Raw genomic sequence first — 22,586 nt, forward strand, 5'->3', positions numbered from 1 at the left:
TTGGGTGGCCCCACATGGCAGGGCTTAGTTTCATTGAGTTAGACACGGCTGTAGTCCGTGTGATTAGATTGGCTAGTTTTCTTTGATTATGGTTTCAGTGTGTCTGCCCTCTGATGCCCTCTCGCAACACCTACCATCTTATTTGGGTTTCTCTTACCCTGGATGTGGGGTATCTCTTCAGGGCTGCTCCAGCAAAGCACAGCTGCTGCTTCTTACCTTGGATGAGGGGTGTCTCATCACAGCCGCCCCTCCTGACCTTGAACGTGGAGTAGCTCCTCTCAGACCTCCTGTGCCTGCGCAGCTGCTGCTCCTTGGAGGTGGGGTTGCTCCTCTCAGCCGCCACCCCTGACCTCAGGAGTGTGGTAACTCCTCTCGGCTGCTGCCTCTGACTTCAGATGTGCTATTTGTTAAATGTCTGTTTTTCAACATTTCATGATTTTTTGTGTGTGATAGAAAATTAGAATACTTGGACAACAGGACAATATGAAGATATTTAAGCTATAATAAAAAAGCAGAGTATCATTTATTTATTATTGATAATCTCTAATGCATTAAAGGGTTTTGACTTATTTTTAAAATTTAGGACTTGATAAAAATTGTATTTAAGCATGAAATAGCCTTTTATATTAGGCAAATACAGCAAGAAAGGTATGAGAAATGTAAGGTGCTAAGAAATTCTCAATGTTTTTTCATGAAATCAACTTTGAGATTTTACTGATAGCAAAGTTCAGACTGCTTAAGAAAGGAGTCTCAAGAACAGGCAACAATTTCTTCAGTGATAAAAATTCATTGGTGCCTCAGATTTTCACTCAGAAAGGGTCATGTATCATGTGTAACTTTTCATTTTATGATATGTACCTTTCATTTTCAAACAAAGATGCATATAAGCATTTATAGAAATGCAATTATGAGACTGCCAAAACCTCCAATTACATCGATGTTCTTTATAGCTGATGGACCTTTCATAGTGTCTTAAATTCGTAAAGTATATCAATTGTAAAGGCATTGGATTTTCAAAAATCTAAATTTTTCCTAGTAATAAAAGAGAATGAAGTACCAATTTATTACTTTTGTTCACTAAAGAGGGAAGAAATCTTTAAAGTGTTAATCACAGCAAGTACAGTATTCAAAATTGGGGGAAAATGGAAAGAGGGGGGTTCCTCACTTCCTAGGAAGTAATAAGATTAAGACATGAAACTTTCATTTTGATATTTGTTTTCCTTTCAACTATGTAAATTCAGAAAATAAATGAGGAACTGGTATATTGCTGAATAAGCCCATTTTCCTGTTCTTTATATATCTAATTACAAAGTAAACATTGCTTTTCAGTTGTTGACCTCTTCTGTTCATCTACTTGCCTTCTTCCTGACAAAAAACTTTTTTTCATGTATATTAAATTTTTCTATCTGATTATTCAGAATGCACAACCAAGACCAAGTCAGTCTTATACTCAATTATAAAAAGAAATAATATTAAATATAAAAGATTTTCAATAATTCAATTTTTCAACCACAACTTCTGTAAATTTGAATAAATATTAATTAAATTATAAAATCTATAGAAGTTTAAAAAGTACTCCACTAGATCATACAGGTATGACCTAAATCAAATCCCTTATGACTATACAGTGGAAATGAGAAATAGATTTAAGGGCCTAGATCTGATAGACAGAGTGCCTAATGAACTATGGACAGTGGTTCATGACATACAGGAGACAGGAATCAAGACCATCCCCAAGTAAAAGAAATGCAAAAAGCCAAAATGACTGTCTGAGGAGGCCTTACAAATAACTGTGAAAAGAAGGGAAGCAAAAAGCAAAGGAGAAAAGGAAAGATATACCCATTTGAATGCAGAGTTCCAAAGAATAGCAAGGAGAGATAAGAAAGCCTTTCTCAGCAATCAGTGCAAAGAAATAGAGGAAAACAATAGAATGGGAAAGACTAGAGATCTCTTCAAGAAAATTAGAGATACCAAGGGAACATTTCATGCAAAAATGGGCTCAATAAAGGACAGAAATGACATGGATCTAACAGAAGCAAAAGGTACTAAGAAAGGGGGCAAGAACACTTAGAAAAACTGTACAAAAAATCTTCACGACCCAGATAATCACAATGGTGTGATCACTCACCTAGAGCCAGACATCCTGGCATGTGAAGTCAAGTGGGCCTTAGGAAGCATCACTATGAACAAAGCTAGTGGAGGTGATGGAATTCCAGTTGAGCTATTTCAAATCCTGCAAGATGATTCTGTGAAAGTGTTGCACTCAATATGCCAGCAAATGTGGAAAACTCAGCAGTGGCCACAGGACTGGAAAAGGTCAGTTTTCATTCCAATCTCAAAGAAAGGCAATGCCAAAGAATGCTCAAACTACCGCACAATTGCACTCATCTCACACGTTAGTAAAGTAATGCTCAAAATTCTCCAAGCCAGGCTTCAGCAATACGTGAACCATGAACTTCCTGATGTTCAAGCTGGTTTTAGAAAAGGCAGAGGAACCAGACATCAAATTGCCAACATCTGCTGGATCATCAAAAAAGCAAGAGAGTTCCAGAAAAACATCTATTTCTGCTGTATTGACTATACCAAAGCCTTTGACTGTGTGGATGACAATAAACTGTGGAAAATTCTGAACGAGATGGGAATAGCAGACCACCTGACCTGCCTCTTAAGAAACCTGTATGCAGGTCAGGAAGCAACAGTTAGAACTGGACATGGAACAACAGACTGGTTCCAAATAGGAAAAGGAGTACATCAAGGCTGTATATTGTCACCCTGCTTATTTAACTTATATGCAGAGTACATCATGAGAAACGCTGGGCTGGAGGAATCACAAGCTGGAATCAAGGTTGCCAGGAGAACTATTAATATCCTCAGATATGCAGATGACATCACTCTTATGGTAGAAAGTGAAGAGAAACTAAACAGCCTCTTGATGAAAATGAAAGAGGAGAGTGAAAAAGTTGGCTTAAAGCCTAACTTTCAGAAAACTAAGATCATGGCCTCCAGTCCCATCACTTCATTGCAAATAGATGGGGAAACAGTGGAAACAGTGTCAGACTTTATTTTTCTGGGCTCCAAAATCACTGCCGATGGTGATTTCAGCCATGAAATTAAAAGACGTTTACTCCTTGGAAGGAAAGTTATGACCAACCTAGACAGCATATTCAAAAGCAGAAACATTACTTTGCCAACAAAGGTCTGTCTAGTCAAGGCTATGGTTTTTCCAGTCGTCATGTATGGATGTGAGAGTTGAACTATGAAGAAAGCTGAGCACCGAAGAATTGATGATTTTGAACTGTGGTGTTGGAGAAGACTCTTGAGAGTCCCTTGGACTGCAAGGAGATCCAACCAGTCCATTCTAAAGGAGATCAGTCCTGGGTGCTCATTGGAAGGACTGATGTTGAAGCTGAAGCTCTAATACTTTGGCCAGTGAAGAGCTGACTCATTTGAAAAGACCCTGATGCTGGGAAAGATTGAGGGCAGGAGGAGAAGGGGATGACAGAGGATGAGATGGTTGGATGGCATCACCGACTCGATGGACATGAGTCTAAGTGAACTCCAGGAGTTTGTGATGGACAGGGAGGCCTGGCATGCTGTGGTTCATGGGGTCACAAAGAGTCAGACACAATTGAGCGACTGATCTGAACTGAAACAAAGATTAGCAAAATGTCATTTGTGCCCCATGATGTAAACATATTTTTAAGGACTAATTCCCACAGATTTATCAGTTGTAAAAATTATTTTTAAAATGTACAATATGTGTTTATCCTTTGCAATATTACAGTTAAGCAAGTACTTCAGTTCAATTACAGAAATAACCCAATTTCCCTATGAAATAGTTATATGTTAAGTTTATTATGAAAAGAGGAAGGATCAAATATGTCTATTTCTATAAATCCAAACAGCAATATATTAGGAGGTTTTTTTAAAAAATTATTATGATCTATAACTTATTATGTACCTGAATTTCAACTCAGAACTTTGAAGTGCTAGTTGCATATGGTTAGACTGAGAATTCTCTGCAATCAGTGTAGTACCTAGGTACTAAGAATCTCTCATCATAGAGCATTCCTGCTAAAGTGTTTAAAGTACAGATTTAATGTATAGAACTTTGCTTAAGGCTTATGAATATGAGAAAAACCCATTAAGTAGATGACATAGCCTCATTTTTTTACTCAGATGTCATTGTACATTTTGCTATTATTATCCTTTCATCTTTTTGTTTACTTATTTCATATCTTGTGTTTTTTTGATTCCACACTATATTTGCCTTTGACTTGATGAATCTGATTCCACAGCTTCCACTTTTGTGCATATATTACTGATTGCAAAATATATATCTTCCCAACATCTATCTCCCCACTTGTATTTTTAACCAGTTGGTTATCTCCACCTGGTGACCCATCAAAGGGATGAAACTTAGCATCTCCATTATTTGCCTTTTTTTAAATTCCCATTCTCCCTTCTCTAGTTAATAGGGAAAGTATATAGATTCCAGTATCTCTGAATTCTGGGTACTTATCAAGAAAAACAAAATGTCTGTTTCAAAATACTCCAAAATATCTTCTTAGTCTTCCAACATGGAATCAGTAATACATCTGTCCTACCCTTTCTTTGTTCTAAGTACTAAGCTCAATGAAAGTTCTTACTCTTATACTGTCTATGGAAATGAAGTTTCATTTCAATATCTTCGGCTTGCAGTAGTCTAGATTTGGGCTTCCCAGGGGACACTAATGGTAAAGAATCTGCCTGCCAATATAGAAGATGTAAAAGATGCATGTTTGATCCCTGGGTTGAAAGATCTCCTGGAGGAGGGCAACGCAACCCACTCCAGTATTCTTGCCTGGAGAATCCCATGGACAGAGGAGCCTGGTGAGCCACAGTCCATGGAGTTGCAAAGAGAAAGACATGACTGACACGACTAAGCACACATGCATGCAATGTATTATTTTCTAGTTATTTACCATACCTTCTTTCTGTTTCCTCTTTAGTATATTCTTCACATTGCCAATAGACACCACTCTAGTCTTTTCGCTTATATGATTAAATGTTTTCAAGTCCAAATGCCATTTCATGAGATGCAAGTTCTTTCACAATTTTATCCTAACTACTGACCTCTTTTGATTATTTCCTATAAACTTAACCCCAAATAAACACACAACACGCACAGAGGCATATACATATACATCATCATATGCAGATGCATAAATGCATTTCCCTTACTTCATTCATTTTGGTGTGCTCATCATTCATGAATATATTATACCTCACTGTGATCTCTTTGGCTTTCCACATGCTTCGTTAGGGATATACCCTGTTCTGATTTCCTTCTCTTGCCTTTTCTATCAAGTAAGGTTAATACCTAATGTTGTCTTTGCTTTAAACACTCTTCTTATCTCTGAGGCAGGTTTAACTGTACTTTCTTCTATGATCTTTGAGTGCTTTAGAGTATCATTTATTGCATTGTTTTTGTCATTATACCTGCCTTTTTTCCTTTTGTAGACTTCTAGCAAGGCAGAGACCACGTCTTACTCATGACTGTATCATCATAACCAAGGAAATGATACATTTCCAATGAATGTCAGTCACAGAAATAGAAGAATTAATGAGGATAAACTAATGAGAAATATATAGTTTTGTAGGCAAAAAGATGTCCACTGTCTACCTCTTTAAAAAGAAACATTGTTGTGTTTCCTCCTTTATAAACTACAGAGAATTTTCCAACTTGAGACTATACTTGCTTGAATTCCCACATGTGAATGAAAGAATAAGCAGCTTGAATTTAAAACACCAAGCTAATTAGCATTTCATTTGCCCAGAGAGGAAATAAAGGTCCTAGTTCATTCACTGCAACACTGATTTGGCACTCTCCTCATCTCAGGAGTTAATAACAGAAGGGCACAGATTATTAAACAAAGTGATCTCTACCCTGTTTCTCCAGCTCTTTCACATTTATTTTTCACATTAATCCTAAAATATGGTTTCTTTCTCAAAAATTCAATGAAGCTTCTGCCTTGATAAATTGTGTATGTCAGAAATCTTAATTGGAATAAAAGTACACTAGCTAGTTCAAAAAATGATTTTTAAAGGATATTAAGTCAGGAAATCTCTAGAGGAGATAGCAAGTTAGGCATGGGGGGCCCTTAAAAGAGGCTCTACAGCCAGACTTAAAGCCCAAACTTCACCAGAAGACTCATCCCTGAATATCACATTGGCCTGCAATTGGAAATAGACACTTGGCCTTATGGACCTGGGACTGAACTCAGCACCATGGCTTTTACCACTTCTGTTTCTGTAGGACAAAGCCTCCTCATCTAACCTTGCCAGAAAATGAATTCTGAGTACCACCCGTTCATCCTGTCACCTTCAAATCACAGTGTTGAGGAAGCTAGTCTATATGCTGGAACCTACATCATGTACCTGACTCCCCACTGCAAGGCTGGGCTGTATGTACTAATTTCCTATGGCAGCTATTAAAAAATGATCACAGGTTTAGTGGCTTAAATTAGTATAAATTTATTATATTAAAGTTCTGAAGGTAAAGATGTCCAAAATGGGTCATATTTGGCTAAAATTGAGATGTTTGTAGAGTTCCATTCCTTTTGCATGCTCTAAGAGAGAATCTATTTTCTTGGCTTTTCTGGCTTCCAGTGAAAGAAAGAAAGTTAAGTCGCTCAGTCGTGTCCAACTCTTTGCGACCGCATGGACAGTAGCCTGCACCAGGCTCCTCTGTCCACGGGGTTTTCTAGGCAAGAGTACTGGAGTGGGTTGCCATTGGCTTCCAGAGACCACCCTAATTTCTTGATTCAAGGCAGTCTTTCTCCATCTTCAAAACCAGCAGGTTGGGCCTAAGTCCTTCTTACACTTGCATCTCTTTAGTCCTTTTTCCAATCCCTCTTCCATTTCAAAAGACCCTTCTTGATTATACCAGGTCCACGTTGATAATTCTGGCTAATGTCTCTGCTTTGAGACCAACTGATCAGCAACTTCAGTCCCATCTGCAACCCTAATTACCTTTTGTTATCTAATCTAGCATATTACAGGTTCTGGAGATTAGTATATTAAGGTCTTTGGGAAACCATTGCTCTGCTTTCTGGAGTCCTCCTCTGGCTACCAAAGATTCATTCCCTTCCCACATAAGAAATACATTCATCTCATGCCAATATCCACTAAAGTCTCAGAATCCACAGAATCTGCCTAACATTCAAAATGTCATCAGTCTAAATCTCATCACCTATGTCTTCTTAGTTGGGGGAAGATGAGGCTCTGGGTATAAACCATAGTGAAGACATTTTCTTTCCATCTGTTTACCTGTGAACACAAGGAATGTTACCTGGTAGCAAAGTGACATGGTGGGATAGGAATAGGACAACAGTTATAGATGTTCCTGTTCAAAGTGGAAGAAAATGAAGGCCAATGGAATCACCAGTCTAGAACAATTTCAAATCCAGTTGGGTGAATTTTATTTAAAGGCCTGGAAATAATCCTCTTTGATTCTTAAGTATATTCTCTGAATCATTCTTCCTTTTTGATCAATGCTAGCATGTACTTGCAGCTGAGGAGTTTTATTCATCTGAATTCTTGCATGGCAGAATTCTTGCATGACAGGATTTGAAGGCTGGGGTCCAACAACCTTCTTTCATTGTGTCCTCTTTCAGCTTCCTTTAATACCGGCTGACAGTGTTCTGATGACACCGTACTCAAGGATTTTCTGTTTGTCTAGTATGTTTCATTTGTTACGTAGTGCTTTGTAAGTATATGTGTATGCGTGTATGCATGAGTGTATATATGATATTATTTAGGAGGTTCCTGCAGAGATCATTAGCAGCTTAGGGTGGTTGGCTAGACAAGTTCAAAATTTGAAGAACAGGTAGACTCCAGGGCATAGGCTGAAGTTGCTGTCCATAGATAGAATGTCTTCTTATTCCATAAGCCTTAGATCTGCTTTTAGACCATACAACTGATTAAATCAGGCCACACAGATTATGTAGGATAATCCCCCTTACTTAAAGTCAATTGATTATGGAATTGAATGACATCTGCAAAATATCTTCAAAGAGACACCTAGATTAGTGTTTGGATAGGGACTGATAGTGTTCCTGAGTTGACAAAACAAAAAGACAGGCATACTGGGCAGGTATGTTTTCTGGTTTCTACCCTGAGTATCCAGAAACATGAGAGAAGAAAATTCTCTGGAAAGATGTGCAAAAGTTGCTGAGGGCTTAAAAGACATGACATATGACCACTATGAAAATTCACAATTCACGTGATTTCCACCCCCCAGATTTCCTTAGAACCTGTCAAAGACACATTCTTCCCTTACTTGTGTTAATTTTTTATACCAATATTAATGTTATAATCCATTTTACTTTTCAATTTTACTTTCTTTTCACTTTGTTACATTTTAGTCTTAATCAGTTCCTTTCTTCTCTCCCTACCAGCATGTATTCAAAATGCTATTTCTCTATCAAAATTTATTTCCTAGGATGGCACATTTCTTCTTTTTTTTTTTAAATTGCCCTCTGCCACACATCAGGAGTCCCAAATTCCATTTTTATTGTGTCCATGAGGTATTGAGCTTTATAACTTTAAAATCAATAGAGTCAAATATCATACAAATGACCTCTGCATATCATGATGGAAATGGTCACAGTAGATGAGACACTAATAGCTGGGATCCTGCCAACTAAAATTAGGTTTAATTTGAGAAGAAAAAAGCATGAATCAAAGCAGAACAAAAAATATTTGATCTTGTCTTATTCTTCAATCCAAGCATATTCATCATTGAAAAAGTGCTTCGGATCAATGTAACACTTTATAAAATAATTACACTTTCCTTCAAAGACTAAATACGGTTATTTTGAACACTGTCAAATTTCACATATCTATACTAGATACCTTCATAAGTTTCTTTATAGAGCGAAAGTGAAACGACATTGAATATTTTGAGTTAAGTGGCTTATGTGTGTTCAGCTTTATTATTCACAAGGTCAAAGGTGACATAGTCTCCTTTATGCTTCCTTGAAACTAGGGTATATATAATTTTTAATATGTGTTCTAGTGGTGAACTTTGTAAGAGAAATAGATTAAAAATTACTATTCTCTAGAAAGAAAGAATGTAAAATGAATAAAAATTATTTAGGTGAAATTGGTTCTATGATTGAATCTTATGAGAGTCTACTAGTGAATCTTTTTTTTTTTTTTATTCTTCCAATTTTATTTTATTTTTAAACTTTACATAATTGTATTAGTTTTGCCAAATATCAAAATGAATCCGCCACAGGTATACATGTGTTCCCCATCCCGAACCCTCGTCCCTCCTCCCTCCCCATACCATCCCTCTGGGCCGTCCCAGTGCACCAGCCCCAAGCATCCAGCATCATGCATCGAACCTGGACTGGCAACTCGTTTCCTACATGATATTTTACATGTTTCATTGCCATTCTCCCAAATCTTCCCACCCTCTCCCTCTCCCACAGAGTCCATAAGACTGTTCTATACATCAGTGTCTCTTTTGCTGTCTCGTACACCGGGTTATTGTTACCATCTTTCTAAATTCCATATATATGCGTTAGTATACTGTATTTATGTTTTTCCTTCTGGCTTACTTCACTCTGTATAATAGGCTCCAGTTTCATCCACCTCATTAGAACTGATTCAAATGTATTCTTTTTAATGGCTGAGTAATACTCCATTGTGTATATGTACCACTGCTTTCTTATCCATTCATCTGCTGATGGACATCTAGGTTGCTTCCATGTCTTGGCTATTATAAACAGTGCTGCGATGAACATTGGGGTACACGTGTCTCTTTCCCTTCTGGTTTCCTCAGTGTGTATGCCTAGCAGTGGGGTTGCTGGATCATAAGGCAGTTCTATTTCCAGTTTTTTAAGGAATCTCCACACTGTTCTCCATAGTGGCTGTACTAGTTTGCATTCCCACCAACAGTGTAGGAGGGTTCCCTTTTCTCCACACCCTCTCCAGCATTTATTATTTGTAGACTTTTGGATCGCAGCCATTCTGACTGGTGTGAAATGGTACCTCATAGTGGTTTTGATTTGCATTTCTCTGATAATGAGTGATGTTGAGCATCTTTTCATGTGTTTGTTAGCCATCTGTATGTCTTTTTTGGAGAAATGTCTATTTAGTTCTTTGGCCCATTTTTTGATTGGGTCGTTTATTTTTCTGGAGTTGAGCTGTAGGAGTTGCTTGTATATGTTTGAGATTAGTTGTTTGTCAGTTGCTTCATTTGCTATTATTTTCTCCCATTCTGAAGGCTGTCTTTTCACCTTGCTAATAGTTTCCTTTGATGTGCAGAAGCTTTTAAGGTTAATTAGGTCCCATTTGTTTATTTTTGCTTTTATTTCCAATATTCTGGGAGGTGGGTCATAGAGGATCCTGCTGTGATGTATGTCGGAGAGTGTTTTGCCTATGTTCTCCTCTAGGAGTTTTATAGTTTCTGGTCTTACGTTTAGATCTTTAATCCATTTTGAGTTTATTTTTGTGTATGGTGTTAGAAAGTGGTCCAGTTTCATTCTTTTACAAGTGAATCTTAAATTGTATTTTATGAAGCTTGAACTTCCTAATTTCAGAGGTAAGAAGTTATATTCAGGAATTTAAAAATATCTTTCTAAATCCCTCAGCAGAATTCTAGTTCTAGTGGGTACATTCAGCTGTTCATGGAAAGTGTTAAGGAGAACAATAACCACAGTAATAACAACAAATACACAACTTACATTTTCAAGAAAACTAGGATCAGAAAGAGCAATCTATAGGCAGCAAATGTATTCCAATGTTGCCCAAACCAGAGGTCTTGAACAACCCATGAGATGCCTATATGAGAATGTGCACAAAGTGAGTAGGAATCTATAAAAGAGGACTAGACATTCTAAGTCCAGAAATTGTTGGAGATGCAAAAACATCCAAACTCGTGGTATGCACAATATTAAATCACATACGATGTTGGGTTCCATTACTGTGAGATTAATGAGATAACTGAATTGAGACTACACAGTGGCTGTTTGGGCTCTCCAGTGTCTGGGCTAGGCAGTTCAAATCCAACCTGGTGCAGCTGGTTTTAGCGTCATGTGGTGACAATTCTCTACCTTAGTTTAAATATCAATGGGAAAATGTCCAGAGTACTGGTTATTTCAGGAATATTTCCAGTTGCAGGTGTGCTCAGTCACTAAGTCATGTTCTACTCTTTCCAACTCCATGGACTGTAGCCCACCAGGCTCCTCTGCCCATGGGATTTCCCAGACAAGAATACTGAAGTGGGTTCCCATTTACTTCTCCAGGGGATCTTCCTGGCTCAGGAATTGAACCTGTACCTCCTGTGTTTCCTGCATTGGCAGATGGATTCTTTACCACTGAACCATGTGGGAAGCCTATATTTCCAGTTGGTTGATGCCTATTCTGTATACTCAAAATGTATAAAAACTGAGGAAGAAGAATAATGTGATTACGGCTACACACCCTCCATGTCACACTTTGAGATGGGAATGACTCCCATGGCCCCATGGATTCTCAGTATGTCCACCATTCTATCTTCTTTCCCATCTAAGAGAATATCAAATGTCAGTTATATCCAATTTAGAATAAACATGCATAGCGAGTAGACACTAATATCCCATCATATTATAATTTGCATTATTAGGACATATAATTGCAAGATTTTACTATATCAACTTCCAGAAAGAGAGGGACCTATCAGAAGATGACATTAGAATTAGAATAAATATTGAATAGGACAGAATTTCTATAGAAACAGAAGATTTAGAAATTGGGATGAGGGTTTATTTCCCAGAGGTAGCAGATATGATGAATTCCAGCAAATAGAACTGCCGTAAATGAGGGCATATACTGCAACACCAATGCTTTGAGATGTAGGAATATCAGAACTATTAGTGCAAGATTTCTTTTAGGAGGTCTTTGAGAGCCAAAAGTGCTATAATTGTAAACCCTTTGCAGAAACAAAAAGAAAATAGTTAACTATGAAAGCTTGAGAAACCACTCCAGATCAGTCCTATGGCTGCTGCCCAGAACTGTACCAGTAATAGTTCATGAAAATTCATTGAATGAAAATTCACTGGCTGCAGTGACTAACAACACAAATAACAAATTCCACTTTTAAACAGCAATACAGTAAGAAAGCTGAAAATGGTAATAATCATGTCACATAGTTGATAAAATTGTGATTTAATATTCCAACATGAGCTAAAAATACATTTAATAAAGTATTTTCTGTTTTAAAGAAAGAATAAGAACAAAAAATGCAGAAATACAGGAACACAGAGAAAAGATGGCATAAAAGACTAGACTGTGAAATTGGAGCTGTCAAAACCCTAGAAAGATATAAAAGGGAAAAGACTTGACTATATCATAAATAAAGAAGTATATCAAGAATACATTGATACACACTATAACTGGATCCAAAATTTTATGTCAAAATTCTATTTTCTGTATATTAGAAGAAAACACAGATGAATACCTTTGTAACCTCAGAGTATCAAGGTCTTTCCAGCTGTGACTTACAATTCAGGAGCCATAAAAGAACAAATTAATTAGCCAAAACATCTGCAGAAATACCTGAAGCAAAAGCAAAACACAAGAAACATTAATGAAACAGGTTCAAGGTGAGAGGATGGCCCCTCCTGCTGGTACATTTGTTTTCTGGAAAACACATGGGCCCGTGTTTTGTTCTTGTGATACTCTGAAACATGAGCATAACAGAATGCCAGATGTCAGTGCAGGATGAAAAAGAAGTCTTTCCCTGTTTATTAATACAAAACTGTAAGTCACATGGTATTCTTGAGAAGCCATGAGGGTCAAAACAGGTGTGAATCTGGAATGTCAACTGCTCATTGGGCTCAGCTTGGAATCTGCCTGCAATGCAGGAGACACAGAAGACACAGGGTTTGATCCCTGGGTTAGGAAGATCCCCTGGAGTGGGAAATGGCAATTCACCAGTGAGGTGCTCAGGATGCCCCCTAGGACTTACAGCATGGGAGGGGAGCATCCTCACACAACCATCTGAAATTCAGTATGTGAGGACTGTAAGATACAAGCAGTTTAATTGCTATGCCCCTGTGGTAGAAAACACTGGTGCCTAATAGCCATCAGTTCAGACCACAAGGCTCCTCACTGTCCATGTCTTATCTATTGATGAATCTCAAAATGAGATATCAGGAAGCAACAGAAGTAAAATCTGAGATTATGCTATTAATCAAAAACTCTCCAACATATACTTTCAAGTTGAAAGACAACAGATATTTTCCAACATTGAACTAAAGGGTCAAATGTTGCCCACTTATATCTCATGATGCTTATCTCACCTGTAAAGAGTGTTTTAGTCACAAAAAGTTTACTGTGACCTGAGCTTTCTTTTTCTACTTCCACTTGGGGCATTGGAGAGCTTTCAAAATGAAAACTCTCTCAGTTTAGTTTTAAAGAGTCAGAGAGAAGCAAACCTTCTCTTTTCACCATTGACTATTCAGTCTACAGATTTCAGAGTTACTGTACCCATAACGTGAATAGGATTAAAATCTAAATCTCCTGAGCTCACACACTGCCTATAGTATGAGATGGCATCTCAAAAATGCTGGAGTTGGTAGCTGTTAATATCACTTATTCCTCAGTGCCCCCTCCATATTCATTACACAACCCAATATTCATTCAGGATAAAAGTGAGAGGCAGAAACTCCCTCCTTTTTGAGACTTAGCATTGAAAATCATATAGTATAGCTTCTGAGGTATGTTAGTCAAAGCCCAGCTTCTAAGAAGAGAACATAAACCCCATTGAGAGACATGTCAGTCATCTTACAAGAAAAGTGTATGTGTGAGATTGAGTGAACATATTAATGCAGCCATCTGTAGAGCATGTAATCTTCAATTTGTCACACTCTCCTTCCAGGCAAGGAGGGCCCAGTCCTTAGAAACATAATGGCTTTTCTCTCCTGTTCAAGGGTAGGGAAAATTATTTTATTCATTCTCTTACAAGAATGAACAAAATGTTTCCTCTTAAGTGAAAATTGTATATTCATATCCAGTTGGAGGTATATAAATTTATTTCTGCCAGATTCGTCAATGGGAATATTTTAACAAGGTTCCTACCAGAAATTCAGATTGTGGATTTAGCATTTCTGATAGGTTTATTATGATATATAGTAAGTATATATTTGGTGTTTAGCCTGTTTCTGACAGAGAGCCAATACTGTTGGAATTTCCTAAGTGATGAGAGGTATAAAAGTGTCTTTTGTTACAAAAATAAATAAGTAAAAGAAAAAGAAAGGGAATGGCTGTGAACTTCAGAGATGCTGCCACTATTCTCAGAAAGAAGCAGCACAGGCCTGAGTGTGCTCTGGGGAGGACGTGGAAGACGAGAGTCGCTGACAGGCAAGTGGGAAGCTGGAAGATCTAGAAATTCACATGAGTTCGGAGGAGGCACATGATGACAAAGGCACCAACAAGATATATTAATGGTTAATCATTTATCACAGTTCCAGTGGCAAAATGTTATTAGCTAAATTCAGAACTGCATCTACATAAAAGGACTAAACCAAATTTCAGTCCTGCAAACTGTATCTCAGGTCCAACACAGATTCAGATCCTATAACAAGGTGTGTCCAAAATAATATATTACAAAAGGTATTGATATGTAAAGGGTTTCTAAACAATGGAGTACAAAAAGTCCAACAACCCTGTTAAAAGTGTGTGTGTGTGTGTGTGTGAGCGTGTGCTCAGTTGTGTCTGACTCTGCAACCACGTGGACTGTAGCCCAGCAGGCTCCTCCATCCATGGGATTCTCCAGGCAAGAATCCTGGAGTGGATTGCCATTTCCTCATCCAGGGGATCTTCCTGACCCAGGGATCAGGGTCTCCTGAGTCTCCTGCATTGTAGGCAGAGTCTTTACTGAGCAACCAGGGAGGCCCGTTAAAAAGAGACTAAAGATAATGGGGAGGGAGGTGGTTGGGGGAGTCAGGATGGGGAACATATGTGCACCCATGGCTGATTCATGCCAACGTATGGCAAAAACCACTTCAATATTGTAAAGTGATTAGCCTCCAATTAAAATGAATAAATAAAAGAGACCAAAGATATACACCAAAACTTAAGAGAAAATGTCATGAAAGTAATTCTTAACCTTATGAAAAAATATTCAGTATTTCTTCTAATCAGAAAATTTTTAAAAATTGGGACATTATTTTTTATTTATAGTCATAAAAATCTAAACATAGCATGTCCTGAGAGGAACTTGAGGCAATAATTTCTTTAATTCACTGCTAATAAGGATGCAAAACACATAATAGAGGGACAATTTGTCAAATCTTGCACATTTACCACCTGACCTAGAAACTCCAACTCCAAAATTCCTTACCAAATGCATTGTACAAAATAAGGGCACATGGCTATTCACTGCAGCAATACAGTGAATAGCAGTGGATGTGAAAATATTCAGATTTCCATCAATAGAGGTCTGAGATGGTTGGAGGGCATTACTGGATCAATGGACATGAGATTGAGCAAATTACGGGAGATGGTGAAGGACAGGGAGGACTGGCATGCTGCAGTCCATGGAGTTACAAAGAGTGGGGCATGATTGAGCAAATAAACAACAAGAGGTCTGTTGGGTTAAATCACAGTACAAAATGGAGTGACTATTTTTGGTCTAAGAAGTGAAATTCTCGAAGATCAACTTTGTGAGGCAAGAAGAGCTTTGACCCACATGATGATTATTTATGAATGAAAATGAAAAATCCCTATCTAAGCATCCAGTTTTTTTCTTTTCTTTACATATAAATCTATTTGTGATTATAGTTAGACACTGATATCTTACACCCTAAACCAAAAATAGATATTAAACCAGAGATAGATTTTTTGATTTCTGGAAGTTGCTTTTGTATTTCAGTACACAGATGTATTTCTAAGTTAATAATAGTCACATAATTTAAGAATTATACAGCATAGCAATGAGGATACTCTCAACTGAGTATTCACATTAGAACAGAAAGGTAAAAAATCAGGACCATTCTTCACTCCTCCCAATATGTAGAAGATGTCTGACTCAATCCTACAGTTTTGACTCCTGGGAACTACCTTTCCACTGACATTTAAAAAAAAGATACTTGGTTTTTAACAAAATATTAGCCATAAATAAACCAAAAGGTTCGATGCACGGTACTAGATGCTTGGGGCTGGTGCACTGGGACGACCCAGAGGGAGGGGAGGGGAGGGAGGAGGGAGGAGGGTTCAGGATGGGGAACGCGGGTATACCTGTGGCGGATTCATTTCGATATTTGGCAAAACTAATACAATATTGTAAAGTTTAAAAATAAAATAAAATTTTAAAAATATAAATAAATAAATAAAAAAAGATACTTGGTTTTTAACAAAATATTAGCCATAAATAAACCAAAATTATTTTTCTAAGCTTTTGGATAAAATGGATATTTTTATGGATATATTTTATCCAAATATTCAAATGGATATTTGGATAAAATTATTTATCCAAAATAATTGCATACAACTTACATTTATACAAAACTGGGAACAATAACAGAGAATCACTAACAAAGAAACACATTTCTAATAAACCTCCATAAATCTTATCATGGATATAAATTCAGTCACCTGCTATATTTTAAGTTTAAAATGTTCTAATGTGTGTATCATCATGTATCTGTGGTAGTATATTATTGACTCAAACTCTCTTCCCTGTAAGAGGCCTGAGAGGACACATCCTTTCTGTGACAGACAACTTACAATGCCTTCCGGGAGGTAGGGTAATTCACTATTCCAAGGACTTCACATCGACCATGTGACTAGTTTTGGCCAATGTGAGCAAACATAGTTATGCAATGGCCACACAAGATGTGGATATTATATGCTTATACCAGCTCTTACTCTTCTGTTTGTCTACAGATTATTCACGTACTATACAGATATTGCTCCTTTTCCTATGTTTCTAAATAAAGAGACATGTCAGTCATACCCAAAATAGAGCAGAGCTGCAGCCTGGAACAGTCTTAGCCCTGAAAACCAGGAATTGCCTGGAGCAAAGCTGTAGCCAACCCACAGCTACATACTGTGCACATGATAATTAAATACTCATTTCAAACTACTGTGATTGGAGGATTCTTCTCCATTATAGGGAAGTTTCAGATTTCCTTGGTGGATCAGACATAAAGAATCTGCCTGTAACACAGGAGACCCAGAGATCCTTGGGTTCGGAAGATCCCCTGGAGATGGAAATGGCAACCCACTCTAGTGTTCTTGCCTGGAGAATTCCATGGACAGAGGAGGTTAGCAGGCTACAGTCCATGTGGTTGCAGAGTCAGACATGACTGAGCAACTAACACTTTCACTTTTTCATTTTCAACATAGTGAAGTTTAGTAAATACTGTACTGCATTCCATGAGAAAAATTAAATACTATTTTAAAAACTATTTTCTTTGAGTTTTATTTCATAATAGTTATGCATATTTGCTGCATATTTTAATGTAATTTTTTCCATTTCTCTTAAATTTTAATATGAACCCCATACATTCAATAACCGTTTATCAATTAATTTCTGATATGTGATCACTGCATTCTGTTTGAAGTTTTTCATTCTTTTCAATAATATTATTTGGAAAATAAAATAACAATCATAATAATAGTTTGTATACTGGAACAATAAAGGGGTTGTATTAAATAATGAAAAACATTTAACTGCTTAACAAATTCAATTAAATATACTTTACCACCATGCAAGACTTGAGCTGACAAAATTTATTAACTTTTCTAAAAATGACATTGACTCAATTACAAAAGAATGTTGGTCTAATGTGGATTTATACAGAAGCAGAATCATGAAAGGGAATATATTTTAAAACATTGCCTAGAGAGAAAGAACACTGTAGTTTACGGATGTTCAATATTTCAGTCAATAATTTAGTCCATGTATTTTGTGGAATTGAGTATATTATGCCATTTTGGCTCAAAACCATTAAATAATTAATTGATATAACATATCTGCCCATGATTCTGATTACTGTACACAGAAAGTCACCTTTATAAAAATATTGGGATCCAGGATAGGGCCATCTAGAGGGACAGACTTCACTGTATCTGCAGACATATTTTCTGGACCCTGGGTCACTTACAATTATTTTTTTGCTTGTTTTTTTTTTTTTAAATCAAATAAAATTGAACTTGGTTAATGTGATTTCTTTGTTCTCTCAAAGATAGAACTGTTTTCAGTGGTTAATTCTGAATCCAGTAAATTCAGTAATGCAGTTATTTCAGGTGCTATTTAAGGAACATGGAATAGATTCTTGAGAAAAGCACAAAAATGTCTGCCCATGTCGAATTTATAAATTCACCATGGTAATGCCATACTCTGGGTTTTCTTGGATATAGCCTATTGGCCTTCTCTTTTTGGCAGTCTCTACACTTTCCATCGGCTATAATTCCCATCTGTGTTGTTAGTGGAAAAATGATTTTAATCATCCAACTCATCTCATGCCGGGAAGCCTGCTGGAAAGTGTCAATGGATATGCATTTTCCTATAATCCTAAATTTTGTCTTGTACTAGCCAAACACTTCAAAGTTTGAAATCAGATGGTACCAAATCAGTCAGGGATTGTCTCTAAAATACGTTCTGTATCTAGACAAGCTTGTCCAGTTATTTTTTTATAGTATTTACTCCCAGATTTAGTACTCTTTCTATTTGAATTCGTCATAGAAAAAGGGTAGTGTAAGTGTCTGCATATCCCTGATAATCTGCAATTTGGATATTCGTTGGATTTCTTTTTAATTGTCTTCAGGATCCTTGGGAAAAAAAAACAATATGTAGACAGGCATCACTCTGCAAGTATTTACTGAGATTCCATTGTAAGTACTACTAAGTATAGCCTACCAAGAATCAAAATTGTGCAGAAACCATTGAGGGCACTGATGATAAAAAATTAAGTTAAGCAAATGGGCCAGACAGCAATGAAGTTTATAAGAAATGTGTTTTGGAATTAAATGGATCTATCTGGAATCCTGGTTCTGATGTTGAAATATCTTTGCAAATCTGCAAGTCATATCAGCTTTCCAAGTTTTGATTTCTGTAGTCAAAGAATGAAATACCATTACCTATAATCCTGAGAATTAGGATTTTAAAATGCATCCAGAATTTTGGTACACGATAGCAGTTTGATAGCTTTAGAAAGCACTTATTATTAGAATAAAAATATCGCCTGCTTCTTCACTACACATTCACAAAAGCACTCTGGGTGTGTTTTGGTATGTGTGTGTGTTTTATATGTGTATATGAAAGACATTTACATAGCAAAATAAGAAAACAAGAGATTTAAGTACCATAAAAGTTCAGGATAGAAACCTAAAATAGAGTGAGCTAGTGGCAACTTAAAAAATAGTCACAACCTTAAAGTTGAGAGTTATGTTTGATTCGGTTAGAATTTTTAGGACGTCAAGACTGGGAGATAACACTTCAAGTAACGAGGACAGAACTGCTCTGAGGAGGGGTAGTGAGAAGTCAGATTATATAGAAGTTTTGTAACAAAGGCCAGGTAGCGGAGAAGGCAATGGCACCCCACTCCAGTACTCTTGCCTGGAAAATCCCATGGATGGAGGAGCCTGGTAGGCTGTAGTCCGTGGGGTCGCTAAGAGTCGGACATGACTGAGCGACTTCCCTTTCACTTTTCACTTTCATGCATTGGAGAAGGAAATGGCAACCCACTCCAGTATTCTTGCCTGGAGAATCCCAGGGACGGGGGAGCCTGGTGGGCTTCTGTCTATGGGGTCGCACAGAGTCAGACACGACTGAAGTGACTTAGCAGCAGTAGCAGTAGCAGCCTGAACATCAAAAGATTATTGCTAACTAAAGAAAACCAGATACCCCAACTTAAGGAATTCAGTGTTTTTCTATGTGTGGAAGATGCAAGAGTCTGGGCTTATTGAAATCATTCCTTTCCTATATATCTCAACTATCCTGGGTCAGTATCTTGAGTTTTACACAACCTGAGCCCCTTGGGGCTCATCATAGGGAGTGGCTACAGTATTCTCCTGATGGCTGGTATTCTTCTCCTTCCTAAGTGCCCTTAGGGCTCACCACCTCACATTGAATTGCTGATTGTAACATTCTTGTTTATTGATATGGCAGGAAATATTTCATTTCTCAGTAGTTAGTGGAAACTTCCCAGAAGTAGTATAGATTTTGAACATGAAAGACATGTCTTTCAGATGAAATTATATACATGAATAACTATTGATCCCAGTTTTAGTAATAGGGTCATATTATAGTGCTATGCATTAGAAGAGAATGTTGAAAGACAAGGGAATCCTTTTTTGAATTTTCTTAATAAATTTAAAGATTCTCTATTCTTCCCCATCCCCAGTGGAGTTGGGATAAAATTGACACAGTTTTCTATAAGGTTAAAATGTACACTGTTATGATTTGACTTAAATACATTATGAAATGATGACCACAATAGGTTTAGTAAACAACCATCATTCCATATAGGTACAAAATTAAAGAAATAGAAAGAATATATGTCATTTCCTTGTGATGAGAACAGACTCCCTGTTCTGATGTAATTGAGGAATACTACTGATTTCTAAGTTTGGAAGGACATGATTGAACAATGACAAAAGCTCAGCTTCTCTGTACACCAGTGCCAAATGGAATTTCAGAGACAAAATTTTGGGTGACATAGAAAAGGATAGCTTTATTACTTTGCCAGGAAAAGGCGGGGCAGAGTGAGCCCTTGCCTCACAAAAACTGTGCGTCCTCACTTGGAGAGGGTATTGGAAAGTTTTATAGTAATGGTTCAGAGAGGGCGTGGTCAGCCCGTGGAGAGTCTTCTGATTGGTGGTGAGGTAAGTAGGAGTCAGCATCATTAACTCTCAGGTGGACGACATACCCATACCCTTGTTAATTTCTCCCACCTAGAGGGGATTTTGGAGAAGGAAATGGCAACCCACTCCAGTATTCTTGCCTGGAGAATCCCCACGGACAGAGAAGCATGGTAGGGTACAGTCCATGGGGTCGCAAAGAGTTGGACACGACTGAGCGACTTCACGAGAAGGGATTTCGGAGAAGGCAATGGCAACCCACTCCAGTACTCTTGCCTGGAAAATCCCATGGGCGGAGGAGCCTGGTAGGCTGCAGTCCATGGGGTTTCGAAGAGTCGGACATGACTGAGCGACTTCACTTTCACTTTTCATTTTCCTGCATTGGAGAAGGAAATGGCAACCCACTCCAGTGTTCTTGCCTGGAGAATCCCAGGGACGGGGGAGCCTGGTGGACTGCCGTCTATCTGGTCGGACAGAGTTGGACACGACTGAAGCGACTTAGCAGCAGCAGAGGGGATTTCAATACCTGCAAAACAGTGCAAAAATATTGTTGCATGTGTCTCTTATGGGGAACCAGGACCTTATCCCAAGGCTTCTCTTGATTATTTATTTCCCCCTCATCTCTTATCCTCTCCCTTTCCTAATTAACAACTGATTGAATCTCTCCATTGTAATTCAGGGAAGGTCATGAAGACTGAATGAAGGCTGTTTTCTATAATCATAGGAATGAGGGACACAGAAGAGGTTTGTGCCTGGAACCTCATGGGGCCCTGCTATATATCATGATGACTTCAGAACAAAATATACATCTATGTCTTTGTCCAGATTTTCTACAAGTGGAACGATTTACCTTGTCACTTGTGGACGTCTGTTAGCTTTGTTTGAGATCTTGTCTGCAGGCCCTTATAACTCATCTGATAAACATTTGAAGCAAAAATATGAGGTAGGGAGTGATAAAAGACATCTGAAACACTTAAATTCCTCACTAATATTTTGTACTTTAAAGTGTTAAAATGCACATATCAAGTACACTTCTTTCTCCTTGAACAGCCCTGTGAGTCTAGTAAGACAGGTGTCCCTTTGCATTTTTATGGTTTAGGGCAACCAACACACGTGATTAAGTAGGTGGCCCAGCTTTACACATTTTATACTGGGAAGAATACGGGAGAGAATTTTCCTGCTGCACAAAGTGAAAGGCCTCTCTCTGTGGGTAGAAATTAATTGTACTGCTCCTAAAGAAGAGGCATCTCAGAGAGTGCCTGAAATTCTGGCAACAAAACCCAATTCCCACATCCCATTTTCACTTTACAGGGAGGAGATTCCCTTGGGGCAAAGGACAGAGTACTGTTCACATTTTAAAGCTTCTCTCACTGCTATTATAATCCCAAAGTATCTTGTGACTGAGCTATGCACACTAACAGAGCGCTGTTTCGAACCAAAAATTTTAAAAGATGTTATTTTCCATAGTTTTCATAGTTGTTACTTGCTTGCTTTTGTTTTTAAGGAAATCCATGAATGCTACTGCAAGCACAGTCAAGGGAATAATTGTTCTGATATTCTGAAGGGAACTTTATTTTTTTTCTTTTTTTTTTAGCATCACTGCCACTTTCAAACAAGCTGTAGGGAATAAAACAAACAAAAGAAAAACTTAAATTATAGCTTTTTCACATTATCTCTAATTTGTTATGAAGCAAGAAATGTTCCTGTTTTTTTATATTCTCATTATAAACACACTGAAACATAAA

The sequence above is a fragment of the Bos grunniens genome, chromosome 12 (genome assembly GCF_055505025.1).
Source record: "Bos grunniens cultivar Pamir isolate PY7600 chromosome 12, Bosgru_T2T1.0, whole genome shotgun sequence".
NCBI lineage: Eukaryota > Metazoa > Chordata > Mammalia > Artiodactyla > Bovidae > Bos > Bos grunniens.